General features: G+C 42.4%; 1 protein-coding gene and 1 long non-coding RNA gene across 2 annotated transcripts in view; both read right to left on the bottom strand.

Annotated features, from left to right (window-relative positions):
* The window catches only part of LDLRAD3 (low density lipoprotein receptor class A domain containing 3), a 226289-nt gene that overhangs the window by 50728 nt on the left and 155014 nt on the right, over positions 1–20547 (bottom strand). The window lies entirely within an intron of this gene.
* Positions 804–20547, bottom strand: part of LOC149871673 (uncharacterized) — a 42841-nt gene continuing 23097 nt past the window's right edge. Inside the window, exons 2-3 of the long non-coding RNA XR_016440286.1 lie at positions 2090–2297; positions 804–891 (exon numbers count right to left, since the gene is read on the bottom strand). This is a non-coding gene — a long non-coding RNA (uncharacterized LOC149871673). The remainder of the gene's footprint in view (positions 892–2089; positions 2298–20547) is intronic.

Raw genomic sequence — 20547 nt, 5'->3', positions numbered from 1 at the left:
AGCTGGTTTATTGTTCACTGAATACTATCAGTTTGAATAATTGTGCCAACCTCTGTTCTTTCCACTTGCCCTTTTCTATTTAGAAAATTATGCTCTTTAAGGTACGGATCTCTCTCTCTCGTGCACACACACATACACACACACCCCCATGTACAAACAAGAGAGCTTCTTGAACCCATCTACTAGATTTTCAGCATTGCCAGCCCTTTCCTTGAACTGAAGATTTAAATTGTTACTATAACATTTATTCAAGTGAGATTTATTAATAATGTCTTTTAAAGGGATCAATGCTGAATTTTGCAGAACTAAGGAGAATGGTGCTCGGGGTACCCCAATAATTGATCCGAAGCAGTTTAATGATCAGCACTGAATACAGCACTTTGACCAGCACAGCGATCTGACCTTGGACCAGTACTGTTCAATATCTTCATCAATGATTTGGATGAGGGTGTAGAAAGCACTCTGGCCAAACTTGCAGAAGACACCAAACTATGGGGTACAGTAAATACACTAGAGGGTAGGGAGCGAATTCAGGTGGATTTGCATAGACTGGGGAAGTGGGTGGATCAGAATAGGATGCAATTTAATAAAGATAAGTGTAAAGGGCTGCACCTGGGGAGAAGGAATCCCCAGTACACCTGTAGACTGGGAAGACTATTCTGAGTACCACAGCAGTGGAAAGAAATCTCAGAGTCACAGTTGAAGCAAAAATGAACATGAGTCACCCATGTGACCAAGTAATAAGAAAGGCTAACCGTACTCTGTTGTGCATTAGTAGGTGCATCACGTGCAGGTCTAGGGAGGTGATACTTTCCCTCTATGCGGTATTGGTGAGGCCACAATTGGAATGCTGCGTCCAGTTTGCCACACTTCAAGAGGGATGTGGATAACCTGGAAAGGATTCAGAGAAGGCCTACTTGTATGGTTGAGGGCCTGCAGGTAAGATCCTATGAAGACAGACTGAGGGACCTGAATCTCTTCAGCCTCTGCAAGAGAAGGCTGAGAGGTGATCTTGTGGCTGTCTACAAACTCATTGGGGTGTGTCAGCAGGCAATAGGGGACACTGTTTACCAGGACATCCACTGGGGTTACTAGAAACAACGGCCATAAACTGAAGGAGAGCAGATTTAGATTGGATATCATGCAGAAATTCTTTATAGTGAGGGTTGTCAAAATATGGAATGGACTTCCAAGGCAGGTGGTGCTTTCCCCTACGTTGGAGGTACTCAAAAGAAGATTACCTAAGAAGCACCTAGCTGGAGTCACTTGACCCCAGCACTCTTTCCTTCCCGGAGCAGGGGGTAAGACTCGATGATCTAATAGGTCCCTTCCAACCCTAGAAATCTATGAAATCTATGAAAAAGAACTAACAATGACCACAAGTCAGAATGCTTTGACAATATGGATTCCTATTAGAAATTTCTAATTTGGACGCTTGAGTTTTTTCAAACTAGAGAGTTAGACATCAGTGTAGATATAAACTACAACCAAAGCAAATTGCTAATGGATAACAAAAGGCTGACAAATTACATTATAGGTTACATGGAGTTTTCTGCAAGCTGCAAAAACTACAATGCTTCCTACTGTTTATTTAAAGAACTTCAGGATTTTTTGCTCTTTTATAAAGCCCCTACATACCATTTTACCCAGGAAGAACCTTTATGCCTTCTCTGTGTGGTCTGCATATCTACTCCTTGGTTTTATCAGGCAATGATTCCTTGGTGTGCATTTATTAAAAAGCAATGATGAACAAACTAAAGATGGCCAAAGTCTTAAAAGAAGTAAGTGGCAATACACTGATGACACCTTATTATTGTGTCATTAGTAGTCTCTAACTAAGCCAATTATATTTAACAGGAGACTTTTACTCCTGGTGGCCAATGTATTTGATTAATCAAGACAGTGCATTAAAGAATCAAATACCAGATTTTCTTCAGTTGTCCATAAATCAACAGTAATCAGGAACCTAGGTCAGAGGGGAGAGTCTGGGGAACAAACATGAAATATGTAGGCTTACTGGAACCATTAAAAGACAGTCAAAACTCAGTCTTTTATTTTTTGGAGAAAAAAGTTATGCCGTGTGACTTACTTTGGATGAGATCATTAGCATGCAAAGTGCTGTTTGTTCTACACCGAACCACAGCATATTTTATATTAGCAGGGCTGTCCTGAAGCTTTCCCTCCTGTGCTGCTTGGTAAAGACCCATACTTCCATTCAGCTGTTACTCTTCTATTCCAAATGTGCTGTCTTAGGAATATTGATGTGCGTGGACATTTTGTAAGTTATTCTGGAATCCCTTGAATGAAAAATGCTGAATAAACATCATTTCTAAATTATATAAATGATACTGTACCTAACTGTACTTGCAAAGTGGGCTGCTCCCGGTTTAGGCAAGCAGAAGACAGTTTTACTCAAGTTAGGCACACGTGGTGCATCTGGTTTATTTTATTTATTTTCCATACAATGTGTATAAGAATCAAAAGGAATGAAAAAATGAGACATGCCGTTGACTAAACTTCATCCATATTCACTCACAGCATGGAAGCAAACCAGTGAGTGGATTATTTTGTGCTATGAATATTCAGTAACACTCTAGTGGGTAAGGTAACCAGTAGGGTGAACGTGCTGGACTTTAGGAAAGCTGATTTCAGCGAACTCAGGCGATTAGTGAAGGATGCACTGCAGAGTAGTAGTTTTGAAACGATGGGAGCCCAAGAAGGGTGGCTGTGCCTTAAGGAAGCTATCCTTCTCGCACAAAGCGAGACGATCCCCGTGCGAGGTAAAAGAGGGAAAGGGGCCAGGAGGCTTCCCTGGCTGACCAGAGAAATCCAGGGCAGACTAAGGGCCAAAAGGGGAGCACATAAAAAGTGGAAACAGGGAGAGATCACCAAAGAGGAATATACCTCTTCTGCTCGTGCTTGTAGGGAGGCAGTTAGACAGGCCAAAGCTACCATGGAGCTGAGGATGGCAACCCAAGTAAAAGACAATAAGAAATTGTTTTTTAGATATATAGGGAGTAAAAGGAAGGCACAGGGAGGAATAGGACCCCTGCTAAATGGGCAGAAACAATTGGTGACGGACAGAGGGGACAAGGCTGAACTCCTCAACGAGTTCTTCGCCTCAGTGTTCCTAAGTGAGAGGCACGACAAGTCTCTCACTGGGAGTGTAGGGAGGCAGCAGCAAGGCACCAGACTTCCATGCGTGGACCCTGAGGTGGTGCAGGGTCACTTGGAGGAACTGGATGCCTTTAAGTCGGCAGGCCCGGATGAGCTCCATCCGAGGGTACTGAAGGCACTGGCCGACATCATTGCAGAGCCACTGGCGGGAATATTTGAATGCTCGTGGCGCACGGGTCAAGTCCCGGAGGACTGGAAAAGGGCCAATGTGGTTCCCATTTTCAAGAAGGGGAGGAAGGAGGACCCGGGTAACTATAGGCCAGTCAGTCTCACCTCCATCCTTGGCAAAATCTTTGAGAAAATCATCAAGGCTCACATTTGTGAGAGCCCGGCAGGACAAATTATGCTGAGGGGAAACCAGCACGGGTTCGTGGCAGGTAGATCGTGCCTGACCAATCTAGTCTCTTTTTATGACCAGGTCACAAAACGCCTCGACGCAGGAGGAGGGGTGGATGTCGTATACTTGGACTTCAGGAAGGCCTTTGATACGGTATCCCACCCCATACTGGTGAACAAGTTAAGGGGCTGTGACTTGGATTACTGCACAGTCCGGTGGGTGGAGAATTGGCTGGAGGGTCGAACCCAGAGAGTTGTGGTGGATGGGTCGGTTTCAACCTGGAAGAGTGTGGGCAGTGGGGTCCCGCAGGGCTCGGTGCTTGGTCCGATACTCTTTAATGTCTTCATCAGCGACTTGGACGAGGGGGTGAAATGTACTCTGTCCAAGTTTGCAGATGACACTAAGCTATGGGGCGAAGTGGACACGCCGGAGGGCAGGGAACAGCTGCAAGCAGACCTGGACAGGTTAGACAAGTGGGCAGAAAACAACAGAATGCAGTTCAACAAGGAGAAATGCAAAGTGCTGCATCTAGGGAGGAAAAATGTCCAGCACACCTACAGCCTAGGAAATGACCTGCTGGGTGGCACGGAAGTGGAAAGGGATCTTGGAGTCCTAGTGGACTCCAAGATGAACATGAGTCGGCAGTGTGACGAAACCATCAGAAAAGCCAATGGCACTTTATCGTGCATCAGCAGATGCATGACAAATAGGTCCAAGGAGGTGATACTTCCCCTCTATCGGGCGCTGGTCAGACCGCAGCTGGAGTACTGCGTGCAATTCTGGGCGCCGCACTTCAAGAAGGATGCGGATAACCTGGAGAGGGTCCAGAGAAGGGCCACTCGTATGGTTAAGGGCCTGCAGGCCAAGCCCTACGAGGAGAGATTAGAGAAACTGGACCTTTTCAGCCTCCGCAAGAGAAGGTTGAGAGGCGACCTGGTGGCTGCCTACAAGTTCGTCAGGGGGGCACAGAAGGGAATTGGTGAGTATTTATTCACCAAGGCGCCCCCGGGGGTTACAAGAAATAATGGCCACAAGCTAGAGGAGAGCAGATTTAGATTGGATATTAGGAGGAACTTCTTCACTACTCAAGTATCTGGTTTATTTTATTTATTTTCCATACAATGTGTATAAGAATCAAAAGGAATGAAAAAATGAGACATGCCGTTGACTAAACTTCATCCATATTCACTCACAGCATGGAAGCAAACCAGTGAGTGGATTATTTTGTGCTATGAATATTCAGTAACACTCTTCACCCACACTCGCATCAATTGAAAAGGTGTAAATATGAAAAGGAGACAGGAAAGTGTATCTTTTCATATTTTGCTGGAAATGAATGAAAAACAATTTGATGGATTGTATTTAAAGATCAAAATGTGAAAGCAGGAATTTACTTTGCAGGAATCCTGCAGTCTCAACCAATTTTAGATTCCATTCATGTGTGGTAGCTTTTAGGATTTTCAGATGATAAAGCTGTTTTTAATTTTAATGGTGTTTCCTATGAAAAGTATTCTGAAGGGTTTAAAATTATATTACAGGCAAGTCTCTGGGTCGAGAGACTTGGCATTTACATATATATTTATATTAATGTCCTTCTCCAGCATGTATAAATCCAAAATAAATGTAAATAGCATATTTTTTCATTTACATTACATTAACAAACTGAGATTGCACTCTCCTCAGCATCCCCCAGTAAATTTGTCTCTGTCTCAGATTTTAAGCCCTGCAGGGTTGGGAACTTTCTTCATATCCATCCATGCCTTATGCGGCACTAAGACCATTCTTCCTGCATAACTAATAAATAACAAATCAGTTTTTATTCCTAAGAATGTGCTTTGGGATTTCTGAGTAACAGATAGGTAGCACTAGTTTTAATTCATTTATGATTAGGGTGAAGAGTGATAGTTAGACTGGCACAATGAATAAAACTTCAGCTAAGGATTCTGGAGCAATTGTCTGCTCTTATGAAGCATAACACAGGCAACAAAGTCCAGATGGAGCAGACAGCACCAACCTCGTCTTAAGATCAGTTTCAGAAATACACATATTTGCATTAACAACTTCTTCTGAATATCCTCTCCCTTGTAGATTCACAGTACTAAAATGATCCATCTTGGACGAATTAATTAGTCTGCTCAGGCACTTCATGGTCCTCAATAATGTAGTTCTTGAGTACCTCACAATTATCAAAAGATTTTATTGTCAAAGCTGTGCAGTAGGGCAATATTGACCTCTTTTACAAACAAGCAACTGAAGCACAGGGCAAATTAAATGACCTGGTCATGGTCACACAGGAAAGATAAACTACTAACAGAACCCAGGCTTTCTAAGTGTAAATCCAAGGCCCTGTCCACTGGACCATAGTTTCTCAGCCTGTGGTACATGTACCCCCAGACACAGACAGCAGGTACATGGGTACCCCAACACTCTCTCTCTCTCGCCCTCTTTTCCTCTCTCTCTCGCCCCTTCCTCTTCTCAAAACTATTGCAAAAAATTTGACATGCCACGCATTGAGGGGTGCTTTAAATTCCCCAGTAATAATTTTGCATGCTGCACTTTGCTAGGAGGGTTCAGCTCTCCTATCTTTGGCCAACATCACCTCTAGCCCAGGTACATACTTGAATTGTGTAGCCCTGGTGTTAAAGGTGGCAACCTTACCCACACCAGATTAGACATCTGTCATATCACGGCCTTACATACACAGCCCTTCTTCTAACATATGGCACACATTAGTCTGTAAATATAAAATCCCCTGGAAAATTTGAGTGTTGGGGACTTATTACAATTTTCAGAAGTTAGGGGGTACTTGCTACTTAAAAGGTTGGAAAACACTGCACTAGACCATCTATTCCATGTGTGGGTCCATTACATGTTGAGTATCTAAACCCAAACCTGCTGACTATGGCAAACCCCAGAAACTCTCCTGTCAAGTTTTGAATGTCAGTTTATCTTTCTAAAAGCAACATTTTCTCTCTCTGAGATTTTCAGCTCACATGAACAGAAGGGGAGCTACTAATGGCCCTGGAATAGTAATTTCTGTTACTTTTATAACTTCAGAATGGCCAGATTTTCAGAATAATAGGCCCAAGTGCTAATTAAAGGACAATCAGCAGTATGACATTTTGAGGGTCAAGCGAGACAACCAAAAGATAGTTTCATAGTAGATAGGGGTCAGGAGGGACCTGAACAGATCAACTAGCCTGACCCCCTACCACAGGTAGGAATGAATGCTGGGTTCACAAGACCCCAGATCTGTAAGTCTTCCTTATATTAGAGTGTACAACACATTCACATCCCCAGACAGATCCCCTTCTCCCAGAAATGCCTTGTTACTACTCTCTGTTAGCAGTCCATTAGAAAGAAAGAAGACTGGAAATGCAGGCAAGCTTGCTGATTGTTACCCCAGCAGGCAAAAGAACAAAAACTACTGTCTATCATAGTTTGTTTAATGTTCAAAGCAAACAGGAATCTGCCTCTAATAAGTTACATGCCTTGAAGGTTTAGATAAAATATCATACAACCATCAAGACATTCTATGAGAAAAAAAGGCACAATGCTTATAGATACACTGTTCTACTACTAGAGAATGTCTTCAAATAGAACTCCAACGGGAAAAGCCATAGGAATGCCAAGCCAGTTTCTACACCTGGCTCCCTCCTCATCCAAAAATGTGCAAGGACAATGTATTTTGTCTGCAGGTAGACAATTGAGAATTCCTTCAGGGAAGCTGAATGAGCTTCCGCTTATACCAACCCTCTCCTGCCTGGCATAGAGACTGTGCTGGGGGTGAAAAAGGACCCCGTTCCCCCCTCTACAGAAATTCTCAGGTAGTAAACCATCTCCTCAGAAAAATCACAGAAGGGGTTTGCTGGTAAAACTATCCTGACAAAACCTCCTTGTATATGGACATAGTTTATATCAGTAAAAGTTCTTTTGTTGGTAAAATTCATACCAGTTTCCTAAAATAAATGAGTTATTCCAGGGAAAACTCCCTCCACTTCTTCCTGATATAACTATGTCTGCACTAAGGCTTTTTTCAGTGAAAATGTCATAAAAATCACATCCCCACAAGTGGTACCACTATATTGTTGAAGACATCTAGTGTAGATGATGCTATGCTAAATGACAAAAGCGGTAGGGCTGGGGCAGAGTAGCTTACGATATTTGGGAATCAGGAACAACTGGAAAAGCAGAAAGAAGAATCAGCTTTCCCCACCTCAACATCTCTTTAAGAGCATATCCCAAATCAGGACATAATTTGGCCCTATAGCTGGTGTCTTTTATAATAACTAGTGTACGTATTAAGTGAGCAACTTAAAATTAGATGGCCTAATTCACAGCTGCATTGTGTTTGGTTCCTGCAGAAAACTGAAACACAGTGGTGAATTAAGACCAAGACATGAACTTCCTTTCACCCTTACTATACTAGATTTTGAAAAAAAAAACAACCCAATCTGGAAGTTAAAATAAAAACTAAAGTGAGTTCACAAGTGCTAAACTTGGTTTATCTCCATCAGACTACTAGAAGAAAGCACCAACCTGTGATGAGAGAAAAGTAAAAGGACCAGGGAAACAACAAGAAAAAAAAATCCCTTCAGCTTCCACACTGCTTTGCTACAGATTTGCTGCTTTTTATTTGCTGTTTTGATTTATTTTAGAAGGGACTAAAAAACCCATAAATAAGATCTTTTTCCAAGTAAACCAGTCTAATAAGATGTTTTGAATCAAGTTACAAAATAACCAGTAGATTCCCACTGACTTCACCAATATGCCTCACCTAGATGCATAGGGAAATTTTGTATGTTAAACCCTCCATTAACAAGGGCCCATCCAGAAGAAAAACAAACTCACATAACTCATCAGCATCTTAACTGTAGTACTTCAAGTATTAGGCACAGCAGAGTTTCTGCTACACTGGATACTAACATAAGACAAGTGAATGCTCAGGTCAAACCACTTGAAAGTTCATTTAAGGCCCTTTGTAAAAAAAACTTCTAGACAAAACATGCAACTACAGTCTGTATACATGTGTTTTTTTTCCAGATGAAATGAAGCATGTTTTCTCACTTCCCACAAGTGTTGCTTTATCTTATGTATGTGTGACAACACATTTTTACTTTGCATCTTGATGCATACATAAACAATATAGAACGCTCTTGTTAAAAACAGATACAGACATAATCTTTCACTGAATAGGTAAACTCTGTATCATCTGGATACCACATTAGACTGCAAACAACATTGCCCAAAATCCTACATCTTGAAATTTTGCTTTTTTCAGCAAACAGTCGACTGATTACTTGTAATAGTTTGGGGTTTTTTTAATTGCTTGAAATTATAGCTTCTCTTTCAAGCTTAAAATTACAGCAGTGATACCCTTCCTTTACCAGAAGACTATCAGAGCCCCTGAGAAAACAGTGAAACTTAATATGTATGCTGTCAAAAAAATCATGATGCTAATAAGCATGAAAAGATGTAATATGAGATAGGAAATAAAATCTCAGGATTGCAAAAGAAAAAGATATTCTGCCAACAAATCAATTCCATTTTGCAATTTTTTAAATATGATTTATGTTGCCTCTAGAAAACACTGCAAATCAAATGGTAAGTCTCTTAAAAACTCGTGATCAGATGATTAAAGTGTGCTTTCATCTCCTGTCATTCTTTTCCAGCAGGTTGAAGGCTTAGGGTATAAACAGATCTTTACAGAATTACGCAAGGTACTTCAGCTCTCTAAAATTGATCTCATATTTAGATGTTGTATGCATCTGAAATAAACCCAAGGCCTTAGTCTTACAGAGATCAATTGTAAGAATTGTCTGAAAGTAGCAGTAAATAACATTTACCTACATTCGGGAAGGGTGAGGGAGAGGAGGAGAGCCCCGCTCATGGGTGTGAAGCTGGCTGCGGGGTAGGACCCAGAGAGTCTGAATGAACAGATGTGTCGTCTTGGCGAGAAGTGGGTAGCGATGTTCCGCAGGGGTCGGTGCTTGGTCCTGTACTTTTCAACATCTTGGTTTGGATGCAGGAGGCCAAGTTTGCAGATGACACCAAGTTATGGGGAAGTGTGGTCACACTTGAAGATAGGCTACAGATACAGGTGAATCTAGACAGGCTGGCAAGTTAGGCAAGTCAGAAATGTAAAGTGTTCCACCTGAGGACAAATAATCCCCTGCATACCTACAGGCTTGGCAACGCCAACCTGACCAGCACTACAAATGAAAGAGACCTGAGAGTAATAACAGACCACAGCATGAATATGAGCTGGCAATGTGACTCTGTTGCTAGCGGAGCAAATAATACTCTGGCATGCATCAATTGATGCATCTCCAGCAAGACCAAGGAAGTGATTGTTCCACTCTACTTGGCACTGGTGACACCCCAACTGGAGTACTGTATCCAGTTTTGAGCACCGCACTTTAACGAGGACATGGTACAACTTGAGAGAGTCCAGAGAAGGGCCACCCATATGATCAGAGGCTTGCACGGCAAGCCATATGAGGACAGGCTGAGGGACCTGTGACTGTTCAGCCTCAAAAAGAGAAGGCTGAGACGGGACTTGGTAGCAGTTTACTGCCATGTCAAGGGAGTACATCAGGGGCTCAGTGAACAACTGTTCACCAGGCTGCCCTGGGAGAGAACCAGGAGTAATTGCCACAAACTCCTAGAAGACCGTTTCAGGCTCAACATTAGGAAAAACTTCTTCACAGTCATGGTGTCCAGACAATGGAATAAGTTCCCCCTAGAAGTGGTACAATCGCCTACCCTGGAAATCTTCAAGAGGAGACTGGATGGTCACCTTGCGGGGTCCCCTGACCCCCACTTGTTTTTTCTACCTGGTGCAGGGGGTTGGACCCGATGATCTTCTGAGGTCCCTTCCAGGATTACAATCTGATAAAGAGATAGACAGGATACCTATGGCAGAGCAAGGAAATACACTCATACACTCAGGTCTTTCCAGTTTCTAGGCTAGACCCTACTAAGAGGACAGCCTGATTTTTTCCTTGCAATTTCTTCCCCAGCGACCCCAGTGATGATACACTTTTGCCATGAAGTTACACGAGCCAGCAGTAGGCCGTCACAAAAAAAAGCAAAGTTTGGCTTAGATTAATAGAAGCAGCATCAGCAACAAACCAAGCACTGCTTAGACCTTAACTGGAGTGCTGTGGCTAGTTTGGGGCAATGTATTTTAAGGTTGGAGAGAAGGTGGAGGATATCTAGAGATGATAAAGTAGATGGAATGCAAGTCATTATATGACAGAAGTTGAAGGAACTAGGTGTATATGATTTGAGGAAAATAAGATTAAATAGAAAAATGACCATGCTGTTTAAATACTGGAAAGACTGCTGCAAAGAAGGGGATTTTTTTTCTCCTTTGGCACACAAGACAGGATATAAAGTGGTGGGTTTAAACAGCAGACAAGCAGATTTAGATTAACTCTTAGGAAGGGCTGCTTTTTGTAGTAGAGCAAGCCTCCTAGGGAAGCTGTGGAATCTCCTTCACTGGGGACTGTCAAAAAGAATCTGGACAGTCCTGTCTGGGGTGGTTTAGGAATAGGAAATCCTCTTTGTATGTAGAGGACTGAACTAGATCAGGAGTAGCCAATCTGCAGCACAAGTACCACAGGTGGTACAGGCAGCCTGCATGTGTGACACACAGAAGACTGGGGAGCAAACAGGTAGCACAGTGGCAGATAGGGAAGAGAGCAGAAAGCAGAGCAACTGCTTGGTTAAACAGCATTGGGCAGGGAGCAGAAAGCAGAGCAGCAGGTGAGAATAAGGGAAAAGGAGTGGAGCAGCACTTGGAAAGGGTGGAGGGCTAATTTGTGACCTCTCTCCTAACTTTATTATACTATGAAGTGTAACACCAGATAGCTCCTGTATTTTTATTTTAGCTAGCGTAAGTGCATGTACTATTTTAATGCGTATAAGCACCTGTCTTCTGAAACTTGCTAACCCTTTGCTAAAGGAAAACTGCTGTTATTATCAAACACTTAAAGGCTTCAGAAGTGAGGTGCATCTTTGTGCATTCCACAGGCAAGCAATCTGAGGCATTGTCAAAGCACATGGGAAGTCAGATGCAGTCTCACATACCCCTTTCTCTTCTGTAAAAGACATATTCACAAGACCTAGCTCTGTGTAACCCTAATAGTAGCACTTCTTCACCACACAAAAGATCTGCTATAAAAGGATCATTAGAATCATTACAATGAAACAGCTTAGGAGTGCAAGTCTTATTGCTGCTGATACCCTGCTCCAAAGTCTATGCCAATAGCAATAGACAATGCTGGCAGAAGCAGCCTTCTCTTCATCTTCTCTCCCCACCTTAATGCAGGGCAATTAGAAAGTAATTGTGACAAAATTTGCAGTAGTAATAACCCAGAGAATTAGGAATCAAATAAGTGAAATTGTTACATTTTATGCCTCATGGGCTTTTGTGCTTCTCATTTTTAGATCACTACTCCAGGGCATGAGGGCTGACTGAAATTACCATCCAATGACTGTTTGTTGGCCTATGTGAGGGGGCCTGGTAATTTTACTATGTTTTCTAGAGAAGCAGCATTCTGCTGACTAACACCACAATGACAATGCAAAACTTGTCAGCAATCTCAAAGATTGATCTTTCCCCTTCTTTCTCTTCCAGAGGTTTGAAAAGTAGTTAAAGGACAATATGCATGGCTCTTATCCATACTTTAACTGAGGACAGACAGCCTCATAACTTAGAGCTGAAAAGCTATACCTTTCAGAAGTACTAAATGCTTTAAAAAGCCCATAGTACTGCATCAGACAACTTTTTTTTAATGACAGACAGAAAATAATCCAATCATATGGCTTGTATGGGTTCCTAACCCCAACTGACAGGCACAAAAAATAAATGGAGCCTAAGGATGCCGATACAATCAGCTAAATTTTATCTGATGTGATGCCAGAAATAGTCTATGGAAAGAAAACATTTGACAGTACATTCCCTCAGTTATTAACAATGCCTAAAATCTGTCCTTGGTCAGCAGGTTTTCTTGATCCACATGATCCATTCAGAGAAGCAAGTTAGCCTCCCACTAAATCCTGATCAATAAAGGTCCATATGATGTAGAAACATCTCCCCTTTGAAACTCTGAGCATTTAAACACACAAACAGCTGACTAAACAACTACAAATTGATTCTAAGCAATAACAACATGCCAGGGGAACCAATTATTGAAGATCCAGAAAACTACTGAGGGACCTGATGAAACAGTAAAATGATGTAAAATGGCTGAGGGTGTACTGGAAGCTTGCATTACTAATGCTCAAGCTGCAGGTAAACAGAAAATGTCATTTTCATGGGTTATCAGTGGTACCTTTCAAATGCAGCAAGTTTATTAAAGCAGTTTAGCAAACAGCTATACAAAGGAGGGCTGGGTATTTCATAGAATCATAGAATCAATGAGTCAGAAGGGACCTAGACAGATCATCGAGTTCGACCCCCCGCCATGGGCAGGAAGGAGCACTGGGGGTGGGAGGGGTCATAAGGCCTCAGCCGGGTGCCTATCCAGTCTCCTCTTGAAGATCTCCAGGGAAGGTGAGAGCACCACCACTCTGGGAAGCCTATTCCAGGCTCTGGCCACCCTTACAGTGAAGTAGTTCTTCCTAATATCTAACTTAAACCTCTCCTCCCTCAGCTTGTGGCCATTGTTCCTAGTGACTCCAAGGGGGGCCCTGGTGAACAGACTTTCCCCGAGTCCCTGCTGCTTGACCGATCATATTGAGTTTGGTCAACTGACCCGGCAAATATTGGTCAAAATATGTAAAAATAAATAAATAAAAAATAAATGCCAATATAGTCAAATAATGCACAGAAAAAACACAATTTTTCTATTAAAAAATGTGTCAAAAATAATAACAATTCATATTTCTATCAAGAAATCTACCAAAAAAAAAAATCACTCCCTGTAAAAGTACTATAATCTTTAACCGGTCAAAAAATATCAACTGATCAGCTTGCCCATCTTAATGCAAAGTCCACATTTTGTTATACAACACTGTCCAAGACATCTTAGTTTGTAACAGACAACCATTATATGTTTGTAGATAAAGGCTCACAGTTCTCCCGAGCTTTAATTGCTCCTAAGCTTTAGAACTCCCTCGCTTTTGAGGCCCTTAAAAACCTGATATTGGACATCTTTTGGAAGCACTGGGCACATGTTTAACAATCAAAGCTAGGATGAGATATTGTTTTGGGCGGGGAGGAGTGGTTTCTGTTTTATGCTGATATTCCAGTTCCCTTTTAAGGGTTTTTATTGTTTTCCTGTTTTATAAATATTCTGTTTTTCCTGTTGTAAACCTCCCTTCCTCCCCTGCCCTGAGCCCTATTGGGAAGAGAGGCATATAAACTGAATATAGAAATTAAATAAATACACTGTAATAATAGGGGAGGGAAAGAAAAATATTACACTGTGAAGTGATAGAGAATCCGCCAAATAATTCTGATATTATATTAGCCAAATTATTCCACAGTTTTTTTATGACTTGCCCTTGTCAATCCTCTGTTGGCTCTAACAAACTGAAAATGCAGACCAGACACCACTCATTTAGGACCACTGATAACAATATTCCTGACGCTCATGGGTGAGTAGCCAATAGCATTATCCTAATATATTAGAAAGTTGCGGTAGAATATTAGTACTGAATGAGTCACTATAATACATAAGAAATTTAAACAGAACTGAAGCTTGCTCTTTTATTGGACCAGCCTTGCCACCCCCCACCCCTGCAAGCTGCTTCCAGTGGCAGGAAACAATGGAAAATCAGAGTGGAGGACTGGAGGCTGTTTGGAGTTTTTCCAGTCCCCACAACCCTCCTGATCCCTCCAACCCAACCACACACCACACTAGCCCCTCCCCCCCAATCCTGCTAAATCCTTATGGACCCCACCAATCCCCCTACAGATTCCTCTAGCACCCCACTGCATTCCACCAAGCTCCCTGTAGCAGGTCACTAAGGTGCCTGCTACTGACAAGCAGTAATATGGGCTCAGCTGCCAGTCATCGGGGCAGCACAAGTGTGGGTTGCTGAGACAACCAGTCTGGTCAGCTGACCAGAAGGGGGCAGGGCCTGGCCTATATAAACAAGCCAGGCTGGAGATCAGTTCCCCTCTGGCAGTGGGGAAGGTGGAGCTCTGCTGGAGCAAGCAGAGCAGAGAAGCCTGACGGTCTGAGTGGTTTCTGCATGAGGGTACTGGGTGGAGGAAACCCTAGTAGGGATATGTATGAAGGTTAGCCAGCCGGCTTGGAATTTATGTTGGAACACAGGAGTGTGAGTTTTCTGTTTTGTTGTTGTATAAGACCGGAGGACCGGGCGAGGCTATTGGGGTGGAGGAGGCCTCATAGGAGCTCCACAGTAGTGTGGGGTCTCCTAGCACCGGAGAGGGGGCAGTAGGGAACCCTGGAGCGAGAGGGGGCAGTAAGAAGCCCCAGTGGGGCACAAGACCCAGAAAGAGGGTCTGGAGGCCAGGCACGGCTGTGGCCACCTGAGCCTTGATTGCAGGGAATCGCGAGGCAAGGCCCTGGTGGGGGCTGTGAGTGCCGCAGGGAGACAGGCCCCAGTGGGGGCTGCCAGCGTGGGAGAAGGCAGGAGGTGCCCATGAGGGCACAGATGGGCAAGGACGAGGCAGAGAGCCCGTGAGGGCCCGGGTGATTGTAGGGCGAGTGCACCGTGTCACCGAAGGCAGGGCACAGACTGGGACATCTTAAGGCACCGTGCCAAAGAGGGTAAAAGGCAGCCTCCCTTTACCAATAATTAACGTCAAAGACGTGGCAGGCGAGATAAAGAGGGTGCATTTAAACCTGATTTGGCACGGTAGGTAGCAGGGCGCTAGGGGAGTTCACGGCACCCTCAAGTCGCACTGCCACACTCCCCTACAGACCTCAATAGCCCTTTGATTCCCCCAGTCCATTCCCTGCTAGGACTCCCAATTTTCCCATGCCCTCCCCCCAACTAGCCCCTCACATCCCAATTTACCTTAGAGTGGGTGGCCATTTTTAGCCCAACCTAATCTCCCCCTAACCTCCCCAAATATCTGTAAGTACCCAAAGCTAGTAAGATCTTTTGCTCATGATTATTCTCTTGTAGGTCAAGTTGTTTCTTGTTCATGTTTCTTCTATCACATAGCCTAAATTGTTGTTTTCCATAGAAAACCTGAAAATTTGTTGGAAATGTTATATTCAAATATACATCTTGAGGTCTACCCTGTGAAAGGACTAATTCATAATTTCAGAGGCCCCTTGTGTTTGTAGTCCCAAATTTTGATCGAGACCGGCCATACGTTAAGTTGTAGAACGTAGTGTAATGTACTGCAATTTAGATTTGAAATGTGCAACATAGTTTTTCATTGGTGGGATGGAACAGACAGTATGAGGACCTATAGAAACAGGCTGCGGAGCATATAGTAGGTAAGATGTGATCCAAAAATGTTGGGGAAGAAGTCCACTGATTCTCTGAATCCTCTCTCACAATATCCTTTCCTGGAGGGATCAGCATAATGGGATCTAATGCTCTACCAGTTGCAGGAAAGGGAACAATTCTCACCAAGCATTCATTTATCTGCAGCCTCTCATAACACTGCTTCATGAAGACTGTCAATACTGAGGTGCCTGTAGCAATTTGATGCTGAAGCAGCAGCTTAGTGCATATACTACGGTAAAAAAGAAGGGTAATGGTGTCACTCCGTAAGCAGTATATTGCTATAAGTGGCAATGGTGTTTCAGGTACAGGTGGTCTACCCATGACAGAAAAGTCATGTTGCTAATCTGGCAAGTAGTGCGTGCAGCTGCCATACTGGAATCGAAGACTGTCTGCCTTAAATTTACATTTTGGTCAATATTTCAGCCCCTAACAGAGGTAGAAATTTAATTCCAATAATGAAACCAACATTGTATGAACCAAAGAGATTAATCATAACCTTTCCATCACATACTGAATCCATACTGAATTCCAAGATGGATGCCATGAATTTAAGGCTTTGTTCATTATTAGATACCCAAAAGTTTTTCAGAATTGCTACATCAACTCTGCTCCGTTTCAGATTACCTTGGAGTTAAAACCTCCGATGAAGACCGTCAACAAGAGACTTGCCCTTATTGTCTTTAAGCAAACATTACAAGGGAGCCAACAGCATCACTGAGTCCAGCAAAGCACGGGAGGTATGACTCAGAATCTATAAGACGCATTGTATGTCTCAAAGTAGATTTACAGTTAATGATTAGCCAAAGTACACCTGCTAGAATTGCACAACTAAACAAGACACTCATTCAGTGTAGGACAGCTGAATTCAACACTTGTTATGGCAGTATTCTTGGCAGACTATCACATTGTGTTGATCCTGAGCTGCACCATTCCAAAAGCCTCAGCTGACACTATTCTTGCTAAAGTTCTTTTACACATAAAGGACATATTGAGAGACTGTCAAGAAAGTCATGCAAGGTAGAGGATGAAAGGGAAACCCTACCATCAATATCAAGTGAAGAACACATTAGGACATCAAGCAGATCATCTACTCCTGCAGTTGGAGGATGTGATTACTCTACCAGAAATGTTTTAATAAGAAGAGAGTGAGACAAGTGTTATCACCTGCAATACACAAGCTGGCAGAGAAAAATGAAGTGATACACTGCCAAATTGGTGTTGAAGACCTAATAGCTGCTGAGGGACTTTACCATCCTGAATGCAGGTGGGAGGAACAACAGAAGCAACAAGTCTCTCATTCCTATTTGCATGTGGAGACTGTGCAAGAAGATATTCTTCTTTCTCCTGAAGCGAGAGCATGGCATCCAGTGATTGATGAACCAGATGCTGGCTTTGCATGGAAAAACATGTGCAGTCTGAAATACACACTTAAAAGATATTGCAAGTTACTAGAAGATGAAGGTGGTGAAGTCCTCTGACCACACTGATGCAAGAACTTCAGACTTAGACATTGTGAATGCATGTGACAAAAGAAGAAAAACTGTTAACACCATTACCCAGGAATGTCTTACTGCAGATGCTACCAAGAGCTTCTATGCAAACATGCCCAAATCAAAATTGAAAACTTTCAAGGATGTAAAGTCAACTATGGGACAGTGCAGCAAAATGAAACAGACACAAAATGCAAAGGAGATCCAGCAAAGGCTACTTGCAGCATTTGCAGCAGGTAGAAGGTTTGACATACACTGTGTCCTACCGCACAAACTGTCTGGATACCCCGTGTCACTTTTTAAACCCAACAAATTACTCAGTGTGGCTGACAAAGAAGTCTTGTCATGGATCTTGATTGGAGATAAAGCAGTAACTGTTCTGCCAATGCTATGTCTGAAAAATCTGCTATTTTGACATCATGGCTCTTATACAGAGCATAGGAAAGCCAACAACTGCATGGACATTTGTAGATTTAGCTAATAACTTTATGCAACAAGTGTTTACCAACTAGTCCAACATGTGCAAACAAGTCAACGCTGTCTTCAATCAATATATATCACCATCCATAAAGGCAAGCACAAGAATATTAAGGACCCTAACTACTAAGCCAATTCACAGAATCATCATCATCAGAACTTTTCCATTACCAGCATCATGGAGTAGTTTCATAGCCTCACCAGGAAACAAAGAAAACCTAGTTAATTTTCTAAGTAAGGAGCTTCTTAAGGAATCACGTTGATGCTTCCAAAGTGATGGAGAGCTCATTACTGGTGATTTCACTGATGGAAAAGCAGAGCACTCTGGCCTATGTGACATTTCACACCTGCATCTGCAGCAAGAGATGCGCACAAGAATGCTCTTACACAGCAAACATGCAGTTGGTCTGGGATATTCCGCTCTCATAGTCTCCTTAGATGACACAGATATACGTATTGTTCTTCTTTGGCATAATCTTGCACCTAAGTTTTAGATGACAAGAAGCAACACACTAAGATTCATTTCAGTTGGTGATATTGTGTCAGAATTACCTAAACCAGTCATGAACATCTAATCAGATTCCAGCATCACTAATTGTGACACCATGAGCCAGTTCAGTGGACATGTTAAGAAAACTGCTTGGAAATTGTTTATTTGACATCTATATCTATTGGCAAGTCTAGGAAATAGGCCTAACATTGATAAGGATTTGTACAGTTGTGTGGAAAAGTTTGTTGTTTTGCTGTATCAGCTGTCAACATCTATGACAATCCTTCTGGATATTAGAGTGAAATTACTCCATCAAGGAAAAGCTTTGGATAAACTTCCACCTACACACAACTCCCTTGTGCACTACATACGTAGAGCCAATTATCAAAGTCTCATTTAGCAAGCTGCACTTGAACCTAATCCAACACTGCCATCACCTGAACAGTGTGGTTGGCAAGCTGAAAATGACAGTTATGTTCCTATCATAAATGCACTTTAGCCATTACCAGCAGGATACCTTCCAATAACAAACTGCAAGTGCAAGACAGAATGCCAGGGACCTGCATGCACGTGCAAGCAGGTTAATGTGCTATGCAGTCCTGGCTACAAGTGCTATGAGACAGCATGTTGCAATCGGTATAATAAATAAAGGGATTCAGAAATGGATTCAAGTGATGAAGAGATATGAAAAACTCCAATTATAGTTTCATAGTAGCTAGGGTCAGGAGGGACCTGAATAGATCATCTAGCCTGACTCCCTGCTACAGGCAGGAATGAATGCTGGGTTCACAAGACCCCAGACAGGTGATCATCCAACCTCCTCTTGAATTTGCCCAAGGTAGGGGCGAAGACCACTTCCCTGGGAAGTTGGTTCCAGATTTTGGCCACCCTAACTGTAAAATATTGTCTTCTGATCTCTAACCTAAGCCTATTATCCATCAGCTTATTACCATTTTACTCACTGTATTAATGTCATACTATAGTATTACTGTTATATTACCACTGTTACATTTTCCTGTTGCCTCGAGACTATTATATTTTCCTATGAACTCAAGCTGAACATTGCCATTGAGTTCTGTATTATTAATAGCAGACTTACCTGCATTCTGAAATTAAAAATGCATTGTCTTATTCAATATATAACTCCAACAAGTAGGCTAGCCTGAGTTATAATGTTTTCACTACTATAGGCCTGCTATGAAACTTGTAGTGATAGAATTTATAAGTTTTAGTATTATTGTTTACTAGGATTTTTAATCACATTGAGTTGATACATAGATGCTAATGTGTCAGCCATCTTGGAATCCACAAAAGAAGCATTGTGTCTTGATAGTCTCAGTTGATGCAATTTTGGTTTTGTCATTGGAATTAATTTTCTAACCCTAGTGGCGACTGAAATATTGACCAAAATGTGAATTCACAGCAATTCACAGCAGCCATCTGGGATTCCAATATGGTAGCTACACAGACTATTTGCCAAATTGGTAACGTGACTCCTCTGACACGGGCAGACCACCTCTACCTGGGACAGACTGCTGCTGCTTGTGGCACAGAGTTGCCTACAACAATAAAATCTAGAGACCTTAGTGATCAGTTTATATTCTACTAACAGGCCAGAGAAGCCTAGTACGATTCATCTGGCTTGATGAGAGTTGAAGGCAACCACACTGTAAACGAGACTAGCAAAGCAATGTTCATATCAAAGCCTGCCATTAGAAGGTGACATTGCAAAGATTAGGCTGAGCTGAAAAAAATCATTAAGTTACTATACTGTATTCAAAACCTTAAAGCTGCCCTGTTTACACACTGTATGGACACAGGATACTGAAAAAGCACAGATAGGTACTGATATTACAAGAATTCTGTATTTGTTTCTAACTATAGAGAGTTTGCTAAATATGTTCAAACAGTCTGAAAACATAATTACTAACAATGCTACAAAGACTCTGCTCTCCACGGATACTTGTACATGTGATGGGGGGTCAGTCCCCTAAACTGAAACACTGGTTTTTTAATTGTGATGATTAAAAACCCACCGTTTCAATTTAGGGGCTTCTGTCACTGTTACGGTGGGGGCCTGATCCTTTTTTTCCCCCCACTAATCCTGTCTACTTCTTCCACAGCCAGGGGAC

Source organism: Crocodylus siamensis, chromosome 2 (genome assembly GCF_052110815.1).
Source record: "Crocodylus siamensis isolate JL-2025a chromosome 2, ASM5211081v1, whole genome shotgun sequence".
Classification (NCBI taxonomy): domain Eukaryota; kingdom Metazoa; phylum Chordata; order Crocodylia; family Crocodylidae; genus Crocodylus; species Crocodylus siamensis.
This window is presented reverse-complemented; position numbering and strand designations above follow the sequence as displayed.